The sequence below is a fragment of the Podarcis pityusensis genome (genome assembly GCF_964106645.2).
Source record: "Podarcis pityusensis genome assembly, chromosome: 6".
Lineage (NCBI taxonomy): Eukaryota > Metazoa > Chordata > Lepidosauria > Squamata > Lacertidae > Podarcis > Podarcis pityusensis.
This window is the reverse complement of record NC_138030.1, coordinates 9,403,865-9,426,754: the sequence shown is the minus strand read 5'-3', so window position 1 is coordinate 9,426,754 and position 22,890 is coordinate 9,403,865. Positions and strand designations below refer to the sequence as shown.

Sequence of the window (22,890 nt, the reverse complement as noted above, 5' to 3'; positions counted from 1 at the left end):
AAGCTTAGCTTTGTTTTAAAGAGACCTGCTGCAGGACTCTCCTTGTGCATGCATCCAACTTGCCTCTCTCTGTGTGCACTTAAAATGCATGCTTTCTAGATCTGGCAGAAGGGGCATAATCGGTGCATGCTTTCAGACAGGGGGTGGGTTAGTGTTAGGGCATTTTTCAGATTCTTTCTTTTCTCTCTTCTGTCCCTTCCCTTCTTTCCTCTTGTTGTTGTTATTCTATTGCTGTAGCACACACTCCGCATTTTTTAAAAAAAGCACAGGGAGGGGGGGCTAAACTGCAGAGCAAGCAGTGGACTAGAATAATCGGAACTGAAATGCTAGAACTTTGACATGCAGTCATTTTGCAAGGTTAAACCAACCTTTTAAATGCCTCATTCAGATATGAGCCGGCTAATGACAGCTGGGGAAAGTGGTGGTGCGGGTGGGGGGGGGAGGGGGGAGGAAGAGAAATCTTTTGATATTAAAAGCTAGTGGCTGTAAGCTGTAATGATACTGAGCCAGGGGAGGGAAAAAGTTGGGGGAGGGAGAAAGAGAGAGAGAGAGAGAGAGAGAGAGAGAGAGAGAGAGAGAGAGAGAGAGAGGAGATACAAGGTGGTTAAACTTAGCCTAACTTGCCATGATCTTAATGCTGCGGTGATTAACCATTGAAATGCCAAGGTTGTGATCATTAATTACCTGTGCATGATTTATGGGTAATCAAAATGGGAGGTTGAGGTGAAGGGAGAAACGCCCGTAGCCAGGAAAGGTACATTGGTGAGGCAAAGATACAGAAATGCAAGTTACACTTAAGAGCACCTCCTAGGTAGTTTTGGGTTTTCCTTCTTCTTCTTCTTCCTTGGCCTTGAAGATGATCTTTCGTATGGGGAGTCAGATGGCACCCCATGCATACTTTTAAAGTCACACAATAACCAAGAATGCACTGTGGATTTGATGTCGAGGATGTAAGTGATCATCTGTATAAATACCTAAAAAGCATGTGCAGTGTTTAATGCTTCAGCGCCACAGACTTAAGACTACTTTTGCAAAAGGAGGCGAGTGCAGGATCACTGCCTCCCCAGAGAGAGTGTTTTCATGCATATGTATTTGTGTCGCCATAGTTGTGTGTCTGTTATCTCAGCACACCGATATGCATGTGTTCCAGATCTATGTCTATATAATGACTACTTATTCCATGCGTTGTGGCTGTGATCTTTGGATCGTGCACCGGGGAGTAGCCCCATCCACTCCAGCGGGACTGCTCCTGAGTTAATGCATGAAGGGATTGCAGCCTCTATCTCTCAATGTTCCCTCCCTCCTCTCCCCACCCCACATTTCTTCTTCTGTAGTGTGCTCTCTGTACATGTGTGCAAGAGGAAGAATGAATTCCTAACACTCAGCAATAATGTGCAATTGCGTAGTCAGAGAAGCTGTCACTGTAATTGCTCTGTTTCTCCAGAACTGGCTCTAGCACGCTTTTTCTTTCTTTCCCCTTTTTCTCCTTTTTGCTCAGAATACCATTGTTAACATTGAAAACCGAGCCAATCCAATAAGAAACAGGCACTCAATTTCAGGGCAGGTTTAGTAACCTTCCATTTCGCTTGCAACTTTCCCACCGGTTACTTTCCCTGGAATGTTGCACCTTTGGACGCAGATGGCCATTTTGCAAATATTGGAGGTTGGCAGTTCGGCTCTCTGGGGGTTGAGGAGCTAAGCTCTGAATGGAAGGTGGGCGTGTGGTGCCTTTATGCCACCACACCCACAAGGAGCCAACTCTCACCCTGACTTTAGTGTCTTCCTCAGCCCTTCTCCTTCTTATAATTATTGTTTTAAAAGAGAGAAAGTGTGCCTTTCTTCCCCAGATATTCTGCACACTCCTTCCCCTTCTTATCATGCAGGGTTTCCCCCACTATCAATGAACTGAGCACTCCAGATGAACGTGAGGAACTACACTTGCCCTCTGTTACCCTTGAGGGTGTGAAAATGATAAATAACCCTGACTAAATATAAGAGCAGCAGCTGAGCTATATAATTCTGCTGTGCTAAAAGAAAAGGGAAAAGACCTAGAGACAAGCACTTTGGGCAATAATAAACCCTGTGCAAAGAGTGAACGTAACACAAATTGCCCATCTCTCCTCCCACTCCACAAAAGCACCTCTGCAACGGCAGCAAATGGCTACTGAATTAATCCAAAACCAGACTTGAAAACTTTGAGGTGACTTTTCCATGAAGCCTCTGTACTGCTTCATAAAGAGGAACTGTCGTCCCCTAACCCTTTTGCATCTAGAGGGTTCTGCTCTTTCCCTTTGCACTTTCGCAAAGGGAATTCCCCTAGTTGCCAATTAGCAAATGCTCCATTTGTTAGGAAAAAGCGGTACAGGCATGTAGGGAAGAGTCAGGGAGGCAACCAAGTGTCCTTTGCAGTAATTTTAAAGAGGGAGGGAGGGAGGGGAACAAATAGATAAATAAACACAGTGGGTTGTCGCCATCCACTTGTGGCTATTTTTTATGTGGCACTTTTTATTATTGGATTAAGGAGAAAGACACACGAAGGCCTCTGTGGCTCTGGATAAGAATGATTCTTTTCCCCGCCCCCCTGGGTAGTTGCTGCTGGGTTCTGAGCAAAGGACACGTTCTCGCTATCTCCATCTCAGTCAACTTAATTCCACTGCCTTGGTGCATTCAGACCAGAGGGAGTTCCCTTCCATTGAATCCAGACCGTAGGAAATTGGCCGCAGTTGAAATGAATACTTTTTGGGGTGCAGGTAGGGGGCAGGGAAGGTGTAGAAGAAAAGCTAGGGAAATGAAGGGATTATCAAATTGCTATATTGTTACTGCTTCTTTCTTTCTTTCTTTTTTTAAAAAGAATAGTAGTAGTAGAAGATATTCAAACAGAAATGATGCAATGTATCTGAGCAAGACAAAACCACTCTCCTGCCTTGGCTGACTTGTGGAATGAGGGTGCCTGCTTTGCTTAATAATAATAATAATAATAATAAATAATATACCACTGATTTGGAGAAAACGGGGATGCTTAACAAACACAACTGTGTTTTTTAAAAATGCACCGTGGAGGTTGTGAGGGTGGGGTTGCAAAGACCCATCAATACAATTAAGTATTCCAAAGTGCTTAGTTTGCCACTTGCTAAGTTTACTTAAACCCTCTTTAAAGGGTTCATTAGAAGACTGTGAGAAATGGTAAAATTCATTAACATTAAGGCAGCCGTTCTGCATTTGCCTGTAAATTGGTATTGATCTGCATGGCTCAGGCTGGTGGCAGGGAGGGAGGAGGGAGGGAGAGAAGAGAGAGAGAGAGAGAGAGAGAGAGAGAGAGAGAGAGAGAGAGGTAGCCGTCAGATGGAGCAGGTGAGTGGGCAAGCAAAGCGCACCATTACAGCAATGCTGAACGAGCATTATGCACCCAGTGTGACCTCCTGCTTTGCTGGATGTCTAAATCCTGCTCATAATAGTCTCCTATTCAGTGCACTCGTCATTCTCAGTGGTGCTACTCGGACCTCATTGTTAAGGGGGCTTTAAAGCTCAGAGTGGCTGTGAGGTAACCAGTGATGAGAGAGAGAGAGAGAGAGAGAGAGAGAGAGAGAGAGAGAGAGAGACCGCCTGATGCAGGAGGAAGAGGCAAGGTTTCACACACATGGAGACTCACGCATGCACACACACACACACACACACACACACCCTCACCCTCCGAGGAGCAGCTCTTCCGACTTCCACTCCGGCCTACACTCAACAGCTCTATCCACCCATCCACCCATCCACCTTGGGCTTCTCCTGTTCTCTGCCTGTCCTCAGGTCTATTTTGGGCATCCTCTAATGTCACAAAGTTCAACCAGAAGATACTTTAGAGGGGGAAAAAACTCTTCTCTGCTGCCCCCTCCACACCAAAAAAAGAGAGGGGGGGACTCCAAGGGGGGGAAAACCCCCGAGCCCTTTCCTTTTATGGGTTTCCTATCCTTCAGGCTGAGACTCATTTACGGTGACCTACAAAAAGGGGGGAAATTATATCAGTGGACGCCTGAGGTAAGAAAGAAACTCCCTCCTTTTTCTTATTTTTTTTGCGCTGACTAAATGGGGGGGGGATCTATCCTGTGTTTGAGTGTGTGAGCTTTTTCCTTCTTTCGTTCTGATGAGCTGTCTTACACCCGTTGTATGGAATGTGTTGATTTCTTACGTATATAAAGTGGACTCTTTGGTTTTTATCTGTGGATGTGCTGAACATTTTTGTTTAAAAGTGTGTTGTGGGGGGTGGGGAGGAGGGAGTCAGCACTGACTGTATTTATATATAATATGCCGACAGGGAAGGAAGAAATATGTTCTACTTGAGTGCGTGTGCAAAGAAATTAAACCTTTTCTTCACTCCCTTATAATGTGCATTGGGCATATTTATGATAGCTGAAAGTTTCTAGACTATGGTTTTAAAAGGGGGGGGGGGAATCCTTCTTGAGGTGTGTGGATTTGCAAATCTGTGCTTGCTTTTGGATTAACACAGACAACTGTTTATGATTGCATATTGCTTTTTTTTTTTTTAAAAAAGAAAGAAATAAACTGTGCCACTATGTGGGGAAATTAATTGTTGCAAAATTTGCTTGAAAACCCCATTTTTGCACACTGTATTGTCCTGTCCTGTTCTTGTGGGGGGAGGAGGGGTAGAAGGTGCCTCTACAGACGTCTCTGTGGATGGTCAGAGATGAGTCAGAGGCAAGGTAGGTGGACATATCTGTCTGTGTAAGCTGGCAGCTGGTGGGATGGGATGGGGAGGCGAGGCGGAGACGCCTGCTCTTTTTCAGACCTCCTCGCGCTGTGGATTCTACCTGGCGAGCCTCTTAGATGCCCATCCCGAAAACTACCTGCTTGAGAGACATACTTCTTTATATGCCCATATGAACCTCGCAAACTATGGAATGTAAAGAAGTATGTATTTCAGGTACGGACCTTCGCAATGGCGCTAATGTGGTGTGTGCATGTGTGTGTGGATATCTTAAAAGAGAGAGAAAGGTTTGCTCTTTTTTCTTTCTTTCTTTCTTTTTAATTTAATGCCTGACATGGCAGACTGACTGGGGAGTCAATTGATGGTCGTGTTCCAGCGTGTGTATTGTTCTGTCACTTTGCCTGTGTCAGCAGGTGGAAGTGTTCATCAGGAGGACATTAAATATTCAATATGCTGACTGCGGTATGGGCTTTGAAAGGCAACGGCAGAGGAAAGCTCACTGTCCACTTCTGTGGGCTCTCGGTCTCTTTTCCAAAGCTCTCTTTTCCTTAAAGAAGAAGAAGAAGATGAAGAAGAGGGAAAAGAAGCAGGGTTAGGGGGCCTCCTTCCTCGCCTGCTTGCAAGGCTCCCTTTCCACATAGAAGACGGACCTCAAAATCCTATAGGAAAGAAAACACACCCCAGATCTATATGTGCGGATATGTACATGCGTCTTGCATGACAGAGGCATATTGAGCAACGGGACGGCTTTGGAAACACGGATGGCATTTTTAGGGCTAATCGGAGTTTGGAAACTTCCGCCTTTGCTGGGTTTAAAAGTTATTTTTGTTTCAGCCTGTAAAAAGCAGATTCATACCGACCTCTTCTGCTTTAGAATGTAGGATATTGAATAGGTGCATGATTACACACATGCCTCTTATTTTAAGAGGGTGTGGGCATATGTGTGGTTCAGGCAGATTTTCCCATCTATTCCATTGGTATTTTGGGGGGTTTTGGTATTTAAAAAGGATATAGTCAGGGGCCGACAGAGCTTTGCAGCTATATTTGTCACCACAACACATTTGCAAAATTTTTATTTTTTATTTTTTAAAAGAGGGGTGTCAAAAGGGCTGAATGCTTCTTGCTGGGCCTTTGATATTATGACTCTCTTGTCTGTTTAATGTCTTAACACCTGTCCGCCACAACCAAAAAAGGACCCCTGTCATATGCGATAACATTCCTAAAATCCTCAAAGATCTGTATTTTGTGAATTGAATCAAGTGACAGGCCCCACTGTCCACCTGCCCCTGGTGTGACACATTAAGTCTTCCTTAACTTATTTCACTGGTGGCACCGTACTGTGTTCTCAAGTGGAATGCCTGCAGGTCTGACGTCAAGTTATTCTTAGTTTGCCAAGATGCTGCACGCCACACAGCCATCTGACAAGCCATGAGAGTCCTGATGTCTTGATTCCTCTCTCCCCCCCCCCACCGCCCCATTTCTGAGATGCTGATCAAGCAGCAGACAGATGCTGTCTTTGGAAACCTTAGCTCTGTGCGTTGCTTGGTGCTGCTAAAAGAGAAAAGCAGGATTTTGAAGGGCATCCTTCCCCCCCACCCTCCCCCCAAATCCTTCCCCAGATCTACTCAATGGAAGTCCCATTGTCACTTGTTACATGCTTATGTGGAAGGGGATTTAAGTGGATAGCAGAAACTCGATGATAAGTGGGTGTTGGTGCTGAAATTAGATAAATGTTTCCCCAAATACACCAGAAGTGGGTTTTATCTTGTAGTTCATTCAACAAATATTGTGAAAAGGCTTCTTTCTTTCTTTCTTTCTTTCTTTCTTTCTTTCTTTCTTTCTTTCTTTCACTCCTTCATCCCTCTCATTCTTTTGCAAATTCTGTATCGATGATGTGACTGCAGAAATAGTGAGGCTGGTATCTCTAACGGCGGCCAATCAGATTTTGTTTAATGCACTGATTTGGATGAGAACATGAATTTGGGCCGGAGCCAAAGCTCGAGCTACTGCAGAGTACATCTAGAAAGTACATTTCTTTCTTTCTTTTCTTCTTTTTTAAAAAATATTTTGATGTGTTGGCAGTGGACCAGGGAAGGCAAATGGCCTTGCTGATCCTGGCATCATGTGCCCTTTGCTCTTTAGGAGAATCCCACTCATGCCAGCCTCTCTGGAGCCTACAACAGGTGGAAGAGGGAGCAGTAATCTGGGTTAACGCTAGGCTGCCAAAAGGGGTGACCTTTGGCTTGAATAGCAAGTTCTCACTCTAAGTTTAGGGAGCTAAATTGGCAAATGGTGGTGGAGGCTGCAGGAGAGGGGCAGAGACGAGAGAGCTGACTCACAGTCTTCCATCTACTACCCTGCTTTCACTCTTCTAGCAGCTTCAGGAAGGTCTAAGGCGAATTGCATGTGGCCAAGCCACCATTTATATCTCTCTCTCTCGGAGAGGCATGAGTTGTCTATCATAAAGCGGGAGGGCATAAACCCTCCTCTTTTGAAATCTAGGGACTGTGGTTGTCCACAGTGGATTGCCCCATTTTAAAAGTCACAAATGGCCCCATTTTCTAAACAAATCAAACCACCCCTTTCTTGAGCAAGCTGGGTACTCTTGACTAGATACACCACTTACTTCCTTGCCATTGACCCACTCTGGAGAAAATTAAGCACCTTATTAATAGGGCTTAACACTCAGGGGCGGTTGATCCTGTTTTGCCGCCTGAGGCAAAAAAAGAGAAGTTGTTGTACATGATGTGCACTGCCTGCCTGCCCTATATTGAGACCCTGGCCCGAAGCCTTGCTTACCGGGGTTGTGTGGCTTCCAGGTTCAGGTTGTGTGGCTTCCTGCAGCTTCCAGGTTCAGGGCAGATCACAGCAGAACCCCTTGAGAGCCAGTGTGATGTAGTGGTTAAGAGCTGTGGACTTGTAATCTGGTGAACCGGGTTCGCGTCTCCGCTCCTCCACATGCAGCTGCTGGGTGACCTTGGGCTAGTCACACTTCTCTGAAGTCTCTCAGCCTCATTCACCTCACAGTGTTTGTTGTGGGGGAGGAAGGGAAAGGAGATTGTGAGCCGCTTTGAGACTCTTTAGTGTAGTGATAAAGCGGAATATCAAATCCAAACCCTTCTTCTTCTTCTTGAGACTGCACAAAGGCCTCCACGAGATCGCATGGGGCTCTTGCAAGATATCACCGGAAGCGGGAGTCCCTTGGATTCTGCCACCTGAGGCAGATGCCTCAGTATGCCTTGTGGACGAGGCAGCCCTGGCTACACTTGATATGGGAATAGGACCTTCTGATTTTAGGGCAAACTAATTTGTGATCTACTATGGTGGATGCAAAACACCAGCCTGGCACAGTGGCCCGCCCAGAACTTTGGGTTGTACCTATTTTAGTGTTAAGTATTGTGTTCAATAAGTGGAAGTATTTCTGGAACTTGCCCCACCTTCTTTCCCCAAGCATCCTCTCCCCACTTGCCCCCTAAATCAGGCATAGGCAAACTAGGTCCTCCAGATGTTTTGGGACTACAACTGCCATCATCCCTAGCTAACAGAACCAGCGGTCAGGGGTGATGGGAGTTGTAGTCCCAAAACATCTGGAGGGCTGAGTTTGCCTATGCCTGCCCTAAAGAGTACCGGGTTTTCCTCCGACCGTCTGGAACAGATTTGGGACGGGCTAGGACATGCATGAGGACAGGAGACGGGGGAAGTTTCACAGAACAGAAATCATTGGACTGATGGGACATTTTAGTTGGATACCACCCTTTTTCTCTGTCTTTCTCCCTTTCATACACACATATGCATGCGGATCAGTACAGGCCTTAATTTTGAAGAAGACTTACTTCCAATAAAAGAAAGCACAGATCCAAATAATTTAATGGTTCTTAAGACCCCTGGAAAGTTCTCATTTTTCCCCGAATTGTGCCTATAATGTGGAAGTAAGGTCCAATAATTTCAGTGAGTTTTCTTACTAGGTAGATTTGCATAGAATCAATAATAATGTTTGGGATTTATATGGTGTGTGGGTTTGTTAAAAACACTACAGGTGCATGACAGCAGCTTTAGTAAGGCAGGTTGGAATATCTTATTGCATACGGGAAGGTTGAAGTACAGAGTGAGTAGCTTGCCTAAGATTGCCTAATGAGATAATTTAGGGGGCAGAGGGGGGATTTAAGTTAAGGCAGAAAAATGAAGAGTTGTATCCAAGTCATCTTTTGAGTCGACAAACTGAAATAAACGGGGTTGAGTTAATCAAGCCCACTGATTTCTATGGGCCTATTCTTAGTATGGGGACGCGGGTGGCGCTGTGGGTTAAACCACAGAGCCTAGGACTTGCCGATCAGAAGGTCGGCGGTTCGAATCCCCGCAACGGGGTGAGCTCCCGTTGCTCGGTCCCTGCTCCTGCCAACCTAGCAGTTCGAAAGCACATCAAAGTGCAAGTAGATAAATAGGTACCGCTCCGGCGGGAAGGTAAAAGGCTGCTCTGGTTGGCCAGAAGTGGCTTAGTCATGCTGGCCACATGACCTGGAAGCTGTACGCCGGCTCCCTCAGCCTATAGAGCGAGATGAGCGCCGCAACCCCAGAGTCAGCCATAACTGGACCTAATGGTCAGGGATCCCTTTACCTTTTATTCTTAGTATGACTTAGTTGGATTTAACTGTAGGATAGATTTGATCCAGCTAAACTGGTTTGTATTCAAATTCTATAACTCTGTAGTTCTGCATAACCCCTTAGAACATATACCGTACATATTGCTGGTTTCTTTCCTCCAGAAAATGTTTAGTTCTTCTTCCCTGAAGTCATCTGCTACTGACAGAGGAGCAGACCTTTGAGCCTGCTAAACTATTTCAGGGCGATAAAAGACCCCTAGTCCCTGCTTAGCATTAACATTTTATGGGATGATGTGGTGTTTAAAATTAAAGCATTAGTGTTTTGGAATTAGCCTTGGCAGAGCAGTAAAATGATATTTCCTAGGCTTAAGTTTGCAGCTTTCCCTGGGCTATAAATCACCGACATTTGTCTGGGCACACTAAATTTAAAAAAGGGACAAATGCTCTCACTGTCGCAAATATAAAACGAGACTCATCCCTCTGGGACACACCTTGCTTTGGGGGGTGGGAATCTGCCTGTTGTTCCATGAGATATAGGTGCAAAATGTTTGAAAAGGAGGAAAACTGCAGAGCTCTGGACTTCTGTTGTGTAGAGTGCTGAAAGACGTCCATTATGTTCTTCATGAACTGCAATTATTCTGGAATAAGGGACAATCCTTTCAGGGGACCTCTCTATGCACCCTAGCTGATGGTCACATTTCCCTTTTAACGTGGGTTTCACTGACATATTCATTTCGCTTTTTTAAAAGGATTGCTCGATTTCCAGGACTGATTTACTTGAGCGAAATGCATCTTCAATGCCATTTTGATTTACTTTTAATTCTCTCCCCTCTGAATTAATATGCTTGTTAATCAAAGGGAATTGCATTAGGAAGTGAGTAACTAAACCATGCAGATTTAAATGTGTATGTAAATATGTTGGCAGCTGCAAATTTGGGGGGCTTGCCTTTTTAGGTGTTTTAACAACTGGGTTAAAGAGGATGGAGGAAGGAAGCCTGAAAGGTGTAATTAGATAGAAAACATTTTTAACAGAAGCCTGCGCGTATTGTGTGTATTTTTAATTTAGTTTTCAGGCCCTCTAATTATGAGCTTTTTTTTTTAAAAGGGATGCATTAGGATGAAATTGAAAAAAATAAATACAGGGTAACTTTAAAACAAATGTTCGGAATGGATTGAACCAAAGTGAGGTTTTATCATTGTCTTTAATGGCCCATTTGGGGGGGTTTGCATTTCTTTTTATGACTTCCGTTGTAGATCTGCTGATCTCACCTCATTGGATTTCCTCCCCCCCCCCCTTTTGCTGTTCAAAATGCAGCTGATTTCCAAACTCCTTCCCCTGTGAAATAATTATGAGAGGAGCCACTCAGGAAAAAATAATGGAATAAAGCAAACAGGCAAAAGACAGGCACCTAGTCCTGCTCACTTTATCACGGGCGTCGTTCCTGAAGTTCTTTGGCGTAGCTCAGCCGCGCGAGGCAAGTCATTCCATCAGGACAAGTTGAGAAATTCGAGAGCTGTCATCCAAACAGCTAAGCGAGGATTTTGTTTTAAGAGGCAGTTGTGAAAAACAGTAGCTCCGAGGATTGTAAAAAGCCGTAAATCCACTGAACCAAATTAGTTACATTTTCATACTCTATGCCCCACAAAATCCAGACTTTTTTTTAATAAATAAAAAAAATAAAAAAATAAAATCCATAAATGAACATTTTACATGTAAGGTTGGAGGGGGAGAGAGTCCTTGAATATACAGTGGCTATTTTGCCGGCTTTTCGGTGCAACTTTTTGAATGGTTTTGTTTGCTTAAGCTGACGCAATATGTGTGCAGACGTTTTTATTTCTTCTTAGCCCTTGGGAATCAGGTGACCAGATAAATACACTTCCACACCCTGTTTCTAAATAAATAATAATAATAAAGAAGATGGCAGCTTGCAATTGAAGTTTAATAGTGCGTTCATCAAGAGCAATAAAGCATTTTATTGCGCAAGTATCTCTGTGCATGCGCCGGCCTGGTGTGTGTTTTTTTTTTCTTTAAAAAAAAAACAAGCCTAAGAAAGGAGTGCATCAGCAGTCTTACTTAAAACTGTCGACCAAATGTGAAAAATGTTGCATTGAGGACTAAACTGCTATTAAGCATGATTAGATTGACCTGAAGGACAGATATTTTAGCTGCTGCAGCATAAGTCGATCACAGTGAGCATCGCTTGGATTGCATGTGCGCGTACACAGACACACAATAAATTAATTTTATAATGAAAGAAGCTTGGAATGTTTAGGTCTTTGAGGATTGGGGGGGGGATATCTGTGTCTTTCTTCGAAGGGGGAAAGGATAGTGTTGTTTTCTTTGGAAAAGAGGTGTCTGGCGGTTTTTTTTGGGGGGGGTTGTAGGAATGTATTAATTGCTGCCACTTTAGCAGAAATGGAAAATGTGGGACTCAGACCAACCAATCGAAAAGGAGGGGAGGGGGGAGAATTGTGCTGACTCAGGGTTTGGGCTCGCGTGCACGTTTGGTTGCAGAATAGATCAGCACTGCAGTGCAGTGAAACTCTCTGCTCTGGAGTCCAACTTAACTGGGCAGGGCTTCCCTCGTGTTGAGACAGGTTGAGGAAGAGGAAGGCCGCACGAAAGGACAGGACTCCACCCACCCGCCATTAATGTCTTGGTTCATATCCTTCCTCCGAGCTAGCAGAAACTGTGGCTTTGATGCAAGCCATTCATACGTTGGGGGGTGGGGTGGAGATGGCATGGCTTTAAAGGACATGGTTTCATCACGTGGTGCATTTAAATCTTTTCAAGAAGACCAAACGATTGCTTGCTGTTTTCCTGCGTTGATCCCCATTTCCTCTGCCTTGATCCCGCCGAACTTTGCTTTTCAAACCGGTTAAGCTGCAACATTCAGGCAGAAACTGGTATGGCAGCAAACTAGTCCCATTAGTGTTTTCTTGCCTAAATAGTGTGCAGAATTTAGTCGAAATTTCATTTCAAACTGTCAGCTTTATAGGGCAGTGTGCAGGTTGCTTTTGAAGTTCATGAAGTCGTAAGAAAAAAGCCCCCAAAGTCTAAAAACGACATTTAAAAATGTTTGCAATAAGATAAAAAGGATACATACTATTAGCGTACAAAGGTGACCTCACAATCTGCCATATCACTGACTTCCTATCATACCTTGATCCTAAATGTGTGACTAGATTTGTGGGTTTCATTTCTCAGTAAGTATGCTGAGGAAAGGAGGGTTAGTTTTTGCCTTTGCAAAAATGGATGATGGTGGTGCTTAAATTAAGCAAAAACCTAGACTCAGTGCTTGATTCTATTACAAATTAAAACACAGTGCATTCTAACTTTTGTTATCTGTCCTATGACTCTGTTTGGCAAGTACATGCTGACAATATTCAGTAGTTGCTAGTCCTCATATTGCACATTGATAAATGACTGCACTGTGAATTCGACGCACACAAAAAATTGGCCGGTGGAACTTGGAATGATAAGGCTAAACATTAGTTCACACTGATTTGCTGAATTACTTTAAAGAACCTGCAGCTCAAAATTTACTAGCGTGCAGGTATGCTTGGGGAATTCAGTTTCTGTGAAACCACCTGATTTGCAGCTTTTGGGTTGAAGTGTAGATGGGAACGTTGTTTATCCTTCAGCTTCTGCACCTGTCCAAATTGCGCAGTACAGGCCTTGGCTGAAGATGTGTAATTTAGAATAAAATATTTTTGGAAATGTGTACACCAAGATTAACTGTCTATTTAAATATGTATTTTGCGATAAAACACATATTTAAATATGATTTCTTGTGTATGTTTTCCAAAAATGCATATTAATGTGGGAATTGGATGGAATGAGCTTATTGGTGAACACGTGTGAAACTGAGACAGACCAGAAACAAACTGATCAGTCCATCTTGGATTCTGTAGTCATCTTTGTGATAACTAAGTTTCAAAAAGATCTTCCATGTGGCATGGGAAAACCATTTTAGCCAATCACCTAGCAGAATCCTCTGCCGATTCCCATTTTCTCCCTGTCTTCCCTCTCTGTCTCCTCCTGCCTCTCTGCTTTCCTTTCATTCCTTATTTCAAGAGCTTACGTTCTTCCTTATCTTCTTCCTTTCTTTCCTCTGCTCTCCATTTTTTTGCCTCCACCCGCTTCTCCTTTTCTCCCGCTTCTAGAAGAGGAACAAAAATGTATCAATGGGACTCCTGCGCTGACTGTGTGAGTTCGTTTCTTTGCTGACCTGCGGATTCCCAGGCTCTAAATGAAAATGTTATGGGAAACGCTCATTTTGCTGCTGGAAATGTCAGCTACGTGTCTCATCCAGCCCTAACCCCTCCTCTCTCTTTAACATCTAGTTAGGGAAGAAAGTCTTCCCTGTGTTGGGTGCTTCCTCCTGCAACACCAGCTGCTATTGACTGAAAGCGGGTGAATGCACTACATGTTCTCATACGATGCATTTCCAAATTATGGTATAGAGGAAGAGGGCACACTGCCATTTTGAGCAGAAAATGCATTTCTACCACACGTGAGAACAGAAGAAGACCAGAGGTCCATCTAGTCCAGCGTCTCATGGTAGCCAACCAGATGCCTCTGGGAAGCTCACAAGGTGGACATGAGAGCAATATCACTCTCCTACTCAGTTGGATAGTCATTGGACATGCTGTCTCGAATCTTGGAGGTAGCATAGGGCCATCCTAACTAATAGCCATTGGCAGTTTCATCATCCTTGAATTGGGCAAATCCCCTTTCAAAGCCATATGTAATTTGAGTGTTCTCAGAGGAGTCACCCGGTTGGAGGGGGGGCATTCTCCCATAAAATCTGTGGTTGTATCCAGTGCTGCTCCAACCCAGAGCAGACCCACTAAAAACAAGGAAGATGACTAACTTTTAAAAAAGAGAAAAGGTAAAGGACCCCTGACGGTTAAGTCCAGTCGCACTCTGGGGTTGCGGTGCTCATCTCGCTATACAGGCCGAGGGAGCTGGCATTTGTCCGCAGACAGTTTTTCCGGGTCATGTGGCCAGCATGACTAAGCCGCTTCTGGCACAACGGAACACTGAAACCAGAGCAGCACACAGAAACGCTGTTTACCTTCTCACCAGAGTGGTACCTATTTATCTACTTGCACTTTGACGTGCTTTCGAACTGCTAGGTTGGCAGGAGCGGGGACCGAGCAATGGGAGCTCACCCCGTCGCAGGGATTTGAATCGCCGACCTTCTGATCGGCAAGCCCAAAAGGCTCAGTGGTTTAGACCACAGCGCCACCCGTGTCCCGATGACTAACTTAGGTCTGAGTAAAACTTGGTTGTAGTCAACCACTGGTGCCCAGTTTTCTATAACTTGGGTGGCAAGTGGTTTTATTTGGCCAAGCATTTCAGGAGAAAGGTAGGAAGTTGCCTTGTACTCAGTCAGATCATTGGGCCATTTATCCCAGCCCCTTAACCATGGTCCTTACCCCTAGCAGTAACTTGTGAGAGCTATGCTATGTTATTTGCTTGATTATGATCATGTGTTCAATCATTATTAATCTTTTTCGTTAGCTGCCTCACATGCCTTCGGTAGAAAAGTGAGGGGTATCAACATCTGAAATAAATAATGGGATGATGGTGTAGATTCTCATCTTGTTATTTGGTAATATTATGGTGTAGTCCTTAGAAGCACCAGTTCTTGCGAGAGAAAAAAGGCAACTAGCTATTTCTAGGAAGACAATAGCAAATTATCTTATCACGATTTAATTCTGTTTGCGTGTGAGTCTTAGTTTATGTTATGTTGCTTAATAGCTCTGGATTGTCAAACTTTTCCTGGGACAAAGATCAAAGGGCAAATTAGAAAAGGGGGAAAGATGAAATAACAGGCTGTATCCATCAGTGGCTTTGTACAAACAGAAAGTGCCTTTGCAAGGTAAAGGTAAAGGGACCCCTGACCATTAGGTCCAGTTGTGACCGACTCTGGGGTTGTGGTGCTCATCTTGCTATATTGGCCGAGGGAGCTGGCGTACAGCTTCCGGGTCATGTGGCCAGCATGACTAAGCCGCTTCTGGCAAACCAGAGCAGCGCACAGAAATGCCGTTTACCTTCCTGCTGGAGTGGTACCTATTTATCTACTTGCACTTTGACGTGCTTTCGAACTGCTAGGTTGGCAGGAGCAGGGACCGAGCAACGGGAGCTCACCCCGCTGTGGGGATTCGAACCGCCAACCTTCTGATCAGCAAGTCCTAGGCTCTGTGGTTTAATCCACAGTGCCACCCAAGGCAGGGCACCCAATTTTTGGTGATTCCCCCTTTCTCAAAGCAGCCCTCTGTGTCATATCCCATAGTTCCCCAGTCACTAGGATCAGCTTTATTTGTGAGGGGGTTGCAGAAGGCTGCAGTGGATGAAGGTGGGAATGGGTGGAAACCAGGTGTCTAGTGTTTCCTGCTAGTACAATACCACCATTGGATGTAACCTTGTGCCCCAGATCTGTTTGCATTGATAATTTGTCATGGGTTCCTCCGCGGTGTTTGAAAGTACTGCATGATCACACAGGCTGCCTGACTAAGTCAGTGTACCTGGCTGTGCGATCCATACAAAATTTGCAGTAAATGTTTGTGGTGAGTATTAGCTCTGAGGATAGGACTGCTAGACACAGACTGAGTCCAGAATGTCACAGCGAGACTGCTTCACACTTGATTACTCAGCTCTGGACAACTTGCAACTGAGCATTTTGAGCCAATTCAATTGAAAAGCATCATGCTTGAGGTGACATGAGGGGATATCAAAGTGATCTGGAATATTTGATCTGTGCTAATCAGGTGGTGTACAGTTGTGTGTGGACTGGGCCTAAATATGAGCAAAACCCGGAGAATGTATATGGGCATGGTACTGGCGGTGCAGCAGGCAGATTTTGTATATATGGAATTATAATTGTATTATAATAAGATAAGATGGTTATATGACATCTCCCATCGCATGTTAAGTTTGCAACCTTGTGGTATCGGCCATTGCTCCTCAGTGGAGAGTGAGCCTTTGCAATAAACAGGTGTAAGGTGGACTTGACTTTGAGAAGCTTAAGATCTCAGATTCAGATCTGGCCATTCTGACATTACAAAGACTTGTATCGCCAGTATTTTTTTGCCATGCGCCTTATAAAAACCGAGGCAGGGAAAAGTAATACAGAAAACTGACTCTCAAAACATATATGGTGGTAGTCTAGGGTGAGGGCAAGGAACCTCCTTCACAAAAGGAGAGAAAATCCAGAAGGGAAGGGGTTGGCAAACTTTAGCAAAGGGGCGAATTATCCATGGGGTGAGAAGAACCGACTCTCTTGTAGTTGCATCAGTCAGCAAGATGCAGTTTGGCTACATGCACAATCTCTTTTTGCTCGCTTGTGCACAGTACAATAGCCCTCCTTTTCACCCTGTGTCACTCTGAAAGCCAGGCTAATAGCATAATGTGCGATTTTGCTATATACGATGCACAGCCTGATTGTATGTTCCAGACAGATACAGATGCGTCAAAATCCATATCTTATTTTTATCTGGCCTTAGATCTCACAATTTCTTCCTTTCAGCAGCAAGCTTTTAGCGCATTATTGCAAGCTCCCTTTAACCAAATCCGGGCTCTTAGTCCGCATATCTTTATTTGCACCTGCTTAACAGAGCCACTCTCTGGAAAGTTGTTAGATATATGTACAAATATGGCATGTGAGGACCCCTCTTTCCTTCAAAATGGGAATGAAGTGGGTTGACAAGCAGTATTTAAACAGGAGGGGAAACATTACTTTCAAAGCAATTGAGTAGCGGGGAGGGATTTATTTTATTTGCAATTTCTTTTTTTTAGATAGACCAGTCCTTTATAAAAAAATAGTGATTTGAGAGAAGGGAATCTATCTGTTTGTCTGTCTATCTCTCTATCTGTATTGTCAAGGCAACTGACATCCTGAACAGATGTTAGGTTTTTTAATAAACCCGGGTGTTGGATTTGCAAGTGTCTCTGTATGCCCAGATATGGCCAGTATTTGACAGAGCGTCTCACCCTATCTAAAAAAGCCCAGAGAGTCCCTCAGATGAGTCCAAAGGGGAGTATGGAACAGCTGATATAAATAGTCTTCATTCTCAGCTGCCCTTCTGGTGAAACTGTATTCAGGAGGCATCCGGGCAATCAAGTAGGGCAAGGCTGCCTCTTGATAACCAAGTGTCGAAGTGCAATGTGATCAGTGACCAAACAGCTGTGGGGACGGGAGCCACTCCTGCCAAGGCCTTACATAGGCAGATCAGCAGAGGCATTTCAGGGACTGAGGAATCCGGTGAGCTAACAGCGACCGAGAATAAAGTTCATTTCCAAAAGGACAGGACACCAGAGCCCGATTGTGAAAGTCACACGTTCTCAGTTGGAGCCTTGGGATGACCGGCCGTTCTTTTTTTAACTTCTTCGGCGGAGATGTTAAAAGTTAGAGGTTCAGTCTTTGGAAAGAGCATAAGTCCAAGCAAAAGTTAAGCAGGGAAAAGGGAGGTGTGTGTGTGGTGTGTGTGTGTGTGTGTGTGTGTGTGTGTGTGTATGTGTGTGTAAGCCCTGCAGAAGTGACGTCAGCAAAGGAAGGTGCACAGACCCTGCTTCAAAGATAATCCTCTGCCTGCTCCATAGTAGTTGCAGTGGGACCCACGCAGGGGGGAGAAATTTAATTCAGTTCATATTTGAAGGTTAACTAACCCAGTTTGCACTTTCCCAAACAACTTTCCGAAACAACTGAAATGCTAGCCATCCTCTGAAATTTCCACTTGTCTGAATTTTGCAGCGCAGTTCTCCGGTCAAGTAATGTGTACAAAAATGCATGTAAGCAGGTAAAGTGTGCAAAGAAATGAATCTATCCATGAAAATAAAATGCAAGCATGCATTATATTAATGAAAATTGCTTTGCAAAAACGTGCATTATATTAATGAAAATTGCTTTGCAAAAACGTGCATAGGCAAAACTGCATGCAAAAATTATGTATATTAGGAGAAAACAGCGCTAACATGCTGAAGAATCTTCTTGAGGGCTTTAATACACACACACCACAAACTGATGTGGAAATGTGGACAACTGAAGTTAAGGGTGGGAAACAGAGGAGCCAAAATTGACAGATTTGCCCATCCCTGGCACCTTATCATGAGAAGGATGTGGGACTGGGCTGACCAGCCCTATGTTCAGAGGCAGCGTCCCACTGACTGCCAGTTGCAGAGGGCTGCTACAGTCATGCCCAATACTAGTCAATATCCCCCCTTGAGAAAACATTACGGCAAGCTGTTATTCAACCAGTGCTGTGGGTGGGTATCGTCATCTCACCAGCACTAGGGTGTTCATTTCCAAGTGCAGGGCTGAAGGAGAAATGCTAACATGCAGCAGGAAATGTTGGTGAGGCCTGGGACTAAAGTTCTGGTTGAACTTCACCAACAGTGAGCTTCATAGGGCTTTGCTTAGGATGGGAGAAGTCTCACAAGAGGCTTTGAAGGATGCAAAAGGGCTAGTGAAATTTCCCAGGGGGAGGGAGGAGATTCTGCACATCTGTAAGCAGGAATCTGCCTGCCATGAAGTCAGACAAATGGTCCATGTAGACCAGTATTGCCTACACCAGGAACCCTCAAACTCAGCCCGCCAGCTATTTTGGGACTACAACTCCCATCATCCCTAGCTAACAGGACCAGTGGTCGGGGATGATGGGAATTGTAGTCCCAAAACATCTGGAGGTCCGAGTTTGGGTATACCTGGTCTACACTGAGTGCTGGCAGTGGCTCCCTAGGAATCTCCCAGTCCGACCAGTAGATAATGGGGATTGAAACTGGGACCTTCTGCATGAAAAGCAGATGTTCCGCCACTGAGCTATAGCCCTTCCTCCAAACAAGTCAGCCTACACAGGACATGGCTCTTAGTGAAGATGTCAAGGAGAGCTGTCACTGAAGGAAGGTAGCCCCATGGCTGATTTACGCGACTGACATTTCCTATGGATTTCTCGGCGTGTTCTCGGGCTGCTCTCCTGAATGCTGCAAAACAAATACAGATGGTGACTAACTCCAGCCACTCCTTCCACTCACTTTCTGAAGCGTTTTCAGGACACAGTGTATTTTATGGTAACATGGCCATACGTAGGATAATTTACAAGACCAAGTCAAGCTATCAAAATCCACTGGAGAAGTCAATCAATGTTGACTGCACTGCGTCCAAAACACTTTCATAAATCAACTCTGGTTCCTGTTCTCATGAAACTGGCTGTCTTGATGTTAGATCTGTGCTGGATAACCTTTTGAAAAGGCTGGTTGTTTGGGAGGCGTTCTCTGTATTAAGATCACTGCCACTGGGGATAAAAGTTCGGAGGCAGAATACATGCTTTCACGGGGGAGGACTTGGGTTAAATTTGCAGCATCCCCAGATCTTAGCTAGCAGGAAAGATTCTGTAGGAAAGGTATCTGGCTGATGTTTTGAAGAGCCACTGCTGCACTGAATAGCCAGAAATATTTTAGACCATCCTATGACATAATGCGGTATATGGCAGCTCCTTATTTGATTACTACGTTGCATTTTCTGTATTTGAGCACGGCTGTCATTTCCACCTGAAGCAGTATGGCAGAACAACTGTCAACACTATCATAGTCCCTGCAAATCTGCCTTTCTGTCATAGGGAAATGTGGAACATTGCACAGTTCTTTGAAAATTGACCATTGATAATAAAGTGCAACATGGTTTTAATAATAATAATAATAATAATAATAATAATAATAATAATAATAATTTATACCCCGCCCATCTGGCTGGGTTTCCCCAGCCACTCTGGGTGGCTTCCAACAAAATATTAAAATACAATAGTGTGTCAAACATTAAAAGCTTCCCTAAACAGGGCTGCCTTCAGATGTCTTCTAAAAGTCTGGTAGTTATTTTTCTCTTTGACATCTAGTGGGAGGGTGTTCCACAGGGCAGGAGCCACTACCAAGAAGGCCGTCGGCCTGGTTCCCTGTAACTTGGCTTCTCACAGCGAGGGAACTGCCAGAAGGCCCTCAGAGCTAGACCTTAGTGTCCAGGCAGAATGATGGGGGTGGAGATGCTCCTTCAGGTATACTGGACTGAGGCCGTTTAGGGCTTTAAAGGCTAGCACCAACACTTTGAATTGTGCCCTGAAACGTACTGGGAGCCAATGTAGGTCTTTCAAGACCGTTGTTATGTGGTCTCAGTGGCCGCTCCCAGTCACCAGTCTAGCTGCCACATTCTGGATTAGTTGTAGTTTCCGGGTCACCTTCAAAGGTAGCTCCACGTAGAGTGCACTGTAGTAGTCTAAGCGGGGGATAACTAGAGCATGCACCACTGAACCCTTTTGCCTCTGGGTGGATGCAGACAAGGAGCAAGTTTGCGCTGTAGTGGAATGAAAACTCTGTATTGTGCCAGTTGTGTCTGTTTTGGTTTGCAAGGTGAGCTGTCAATGCTATGTGGCTCTTCTGGATATAGCAGCCCTGCCACTCACCAGGTTGGGAATGGGGCGGTGCAAAGGTGGGGAAGCACTGGGGGAGCAGTGGTGGGCACATAGGTGCGTGCACTTACACCTGCCGCTACCCTGGTGGCTCCCTCCACCTTCACCACTGCCCTGAGAACCAGTGTGGTGTAGTGGTTAAGAGTGGTAGTCTTGGAATCTGGTGAACCGGGTTCGCGTCTCCGCTCCTCCACATGCAGCTGCTGGGTGACCTTGGGCTAGTCACACTTCTCTGAAGTCTCTCAGCCCCACTCACCTCACAGAGTGTTTGTTGTGGGGGAGGAAGGGAAAGGAGAATGTTAGCCGCTTTGAGACTCCTTTGGGTAGTGATAAAGCGGGATATCAAATCCAAATTCTTCTTCTTCTGCCCCACTGCCTACTCCATCCTGGTCTCAGCAAGTGGCAGCACCACCACAGCCAGAAGAGCACCACAATGGTGGTATCCTGCCGACCTATGTAGAATCTCAACTTGTTCTGTGTAGTTGGGTGGAGCTGGGAGTAGAGCCTCTAGTCTGCTGGAGTAAAGATAGTGGAGGACTGTGTCTGGTCTAGGTGAAATTGTAGGCAACTACACCCAGTGGTAAAACACATGCTTTTTATGCAGAAGGCTTGTGCATCAGAAAGACTGAGCCACCGCCTGTCTTTCGGCTGAGCTCGATGGCCCAGTAGTATAACTCAAAGATAAAGCCCTTTCCTATGTTCCTATTAGAGCCTAAATGAATTTGCAGGACATGGCGACTTGTTGAAATACAGGAGCAGCCTCCTTGAGGACAGCATCATGGGAAGGGTGGATCTAATATGAAACTAATGAAGTTTCAGCTTCAGGGGCTCTAATTCCAGACAGGCCCCAGAAGTGACTTCAGTCCACATTGCTTAAAATTTTGGGGGTCTAGTAGACCCAGTTAGAGTCACACGACTCAAATTGATTTAATTTTTTGCTGTTTATAGAGCAACAGTCCCAAAGCTTGATAGTCAGTAGCGCTGATGTTGTAAAGGTGTGGTGAACTGACCCCATTGAAGAAGATAACAGTGGTTACCCAGACCTCATTGCTGGTTGTGAAGGGGCCCCCATGACAGTTCAAGCCACTGGTTATAGAGCTGCCCTACTTACACTGGCACCACTGCCACTTACATGGGTGGTGTTTTCAGAGAGCGCAATGTAGGTAGGGGCATGGTCAAGATTGCATTGGGCATATTAGTGGGAGTTCCAGACTGCTTGCCCCTTCCCATCCAAGACCAGTGTCTGAAGAGCAGATCTGCAGCTCTGCCTCACTGCACTGGTCACTCCTATTCACATTGCAGATCTCTATGCTGATACTCCAAAGACCAGAGATCTCGGCTTTTCAAATCTAATGCCTGAGCTCTAAGTCCTGAATGCCTTTCCAAACATTTGAGATGTCAGAATTTGAGGGGTACGCCATGTGCATCCTCGTTTGCATTTGGGCGACCAGGTCTGAGCAACTGCTGCTGAACACCAGCTGTTTCCAAGATGAAGAACAGCCAGTTCTTCAACAGAGCCAGTGTGGTGTAGTGGTTAAGAGCGGTAGTCTTGTAATCTGGTGAACCGGGTTCGCTTCCCTGCTCCTCCACATGCAGCTGCTGGGTGACCTTGGTCTAGTCACACTTCTCTGAAGTCTCTCAGCCCCACTCACCTCACATAAGTTAACATACCAACATATGAAATGTTGCAGTGAAGGAGGAGAGGTAGTCTGTGAGCTCAAGGTTTGCTGTGGCTTGTGCAAAAATATCAGCTAATGATGATCAGCTAAGCTGGTGCCTAGCATTCTAGGTATGGTCTCTTCCCAAAAATCAGGATAACCAATCAAAGCGCATTGGAGAATGCAGACCTCAAGGGAAATGTGAAAATAGAGCACAGTTTTGTCAGAGCAAAGATTTCCGCTTGTACAACACCATTCTCTCCCCCTTCCCATGTATGACCCCCAAATCTGTTATAGGGGTTCCCCTAACTCTCTGGAGTAGATTTGGGGAGGGTGCATAGATTTTGGGGAGGAAGCAGCAGGGGGTGGAAGTCCTGTTGCGCAAACGTAAATCCTTGCACTGTTGGGAAGTGTTAGTTGAATACCACCCACAGTTTTGTACACTCCTTGCTGAAAA

At 45.0% G+C, this 22,890-nt stretch overlaps 1 long non-coding RNA gene across 1 annotated transcript in view; it reads left to right on the top strand.

The window, feature by feature from the left end:
- The first annotated feature begins 417 nt into the window (after positions 1 to 417).
- Positions 418 to 22,890, top strand: part of LOC308480314 — a 97,737-nt gene continuing 75,264 nt past the window's right edge. Inside the window, exon 1 of the long non-coding RNA XR_013988028.1 lies at positions 418 to 4,023. This is a non-coding gene — a long non-coding RNA (uncharacterized lncRNA). The remainder of the gene's footprint in view (positions 4,024 to 22,890) is intronic.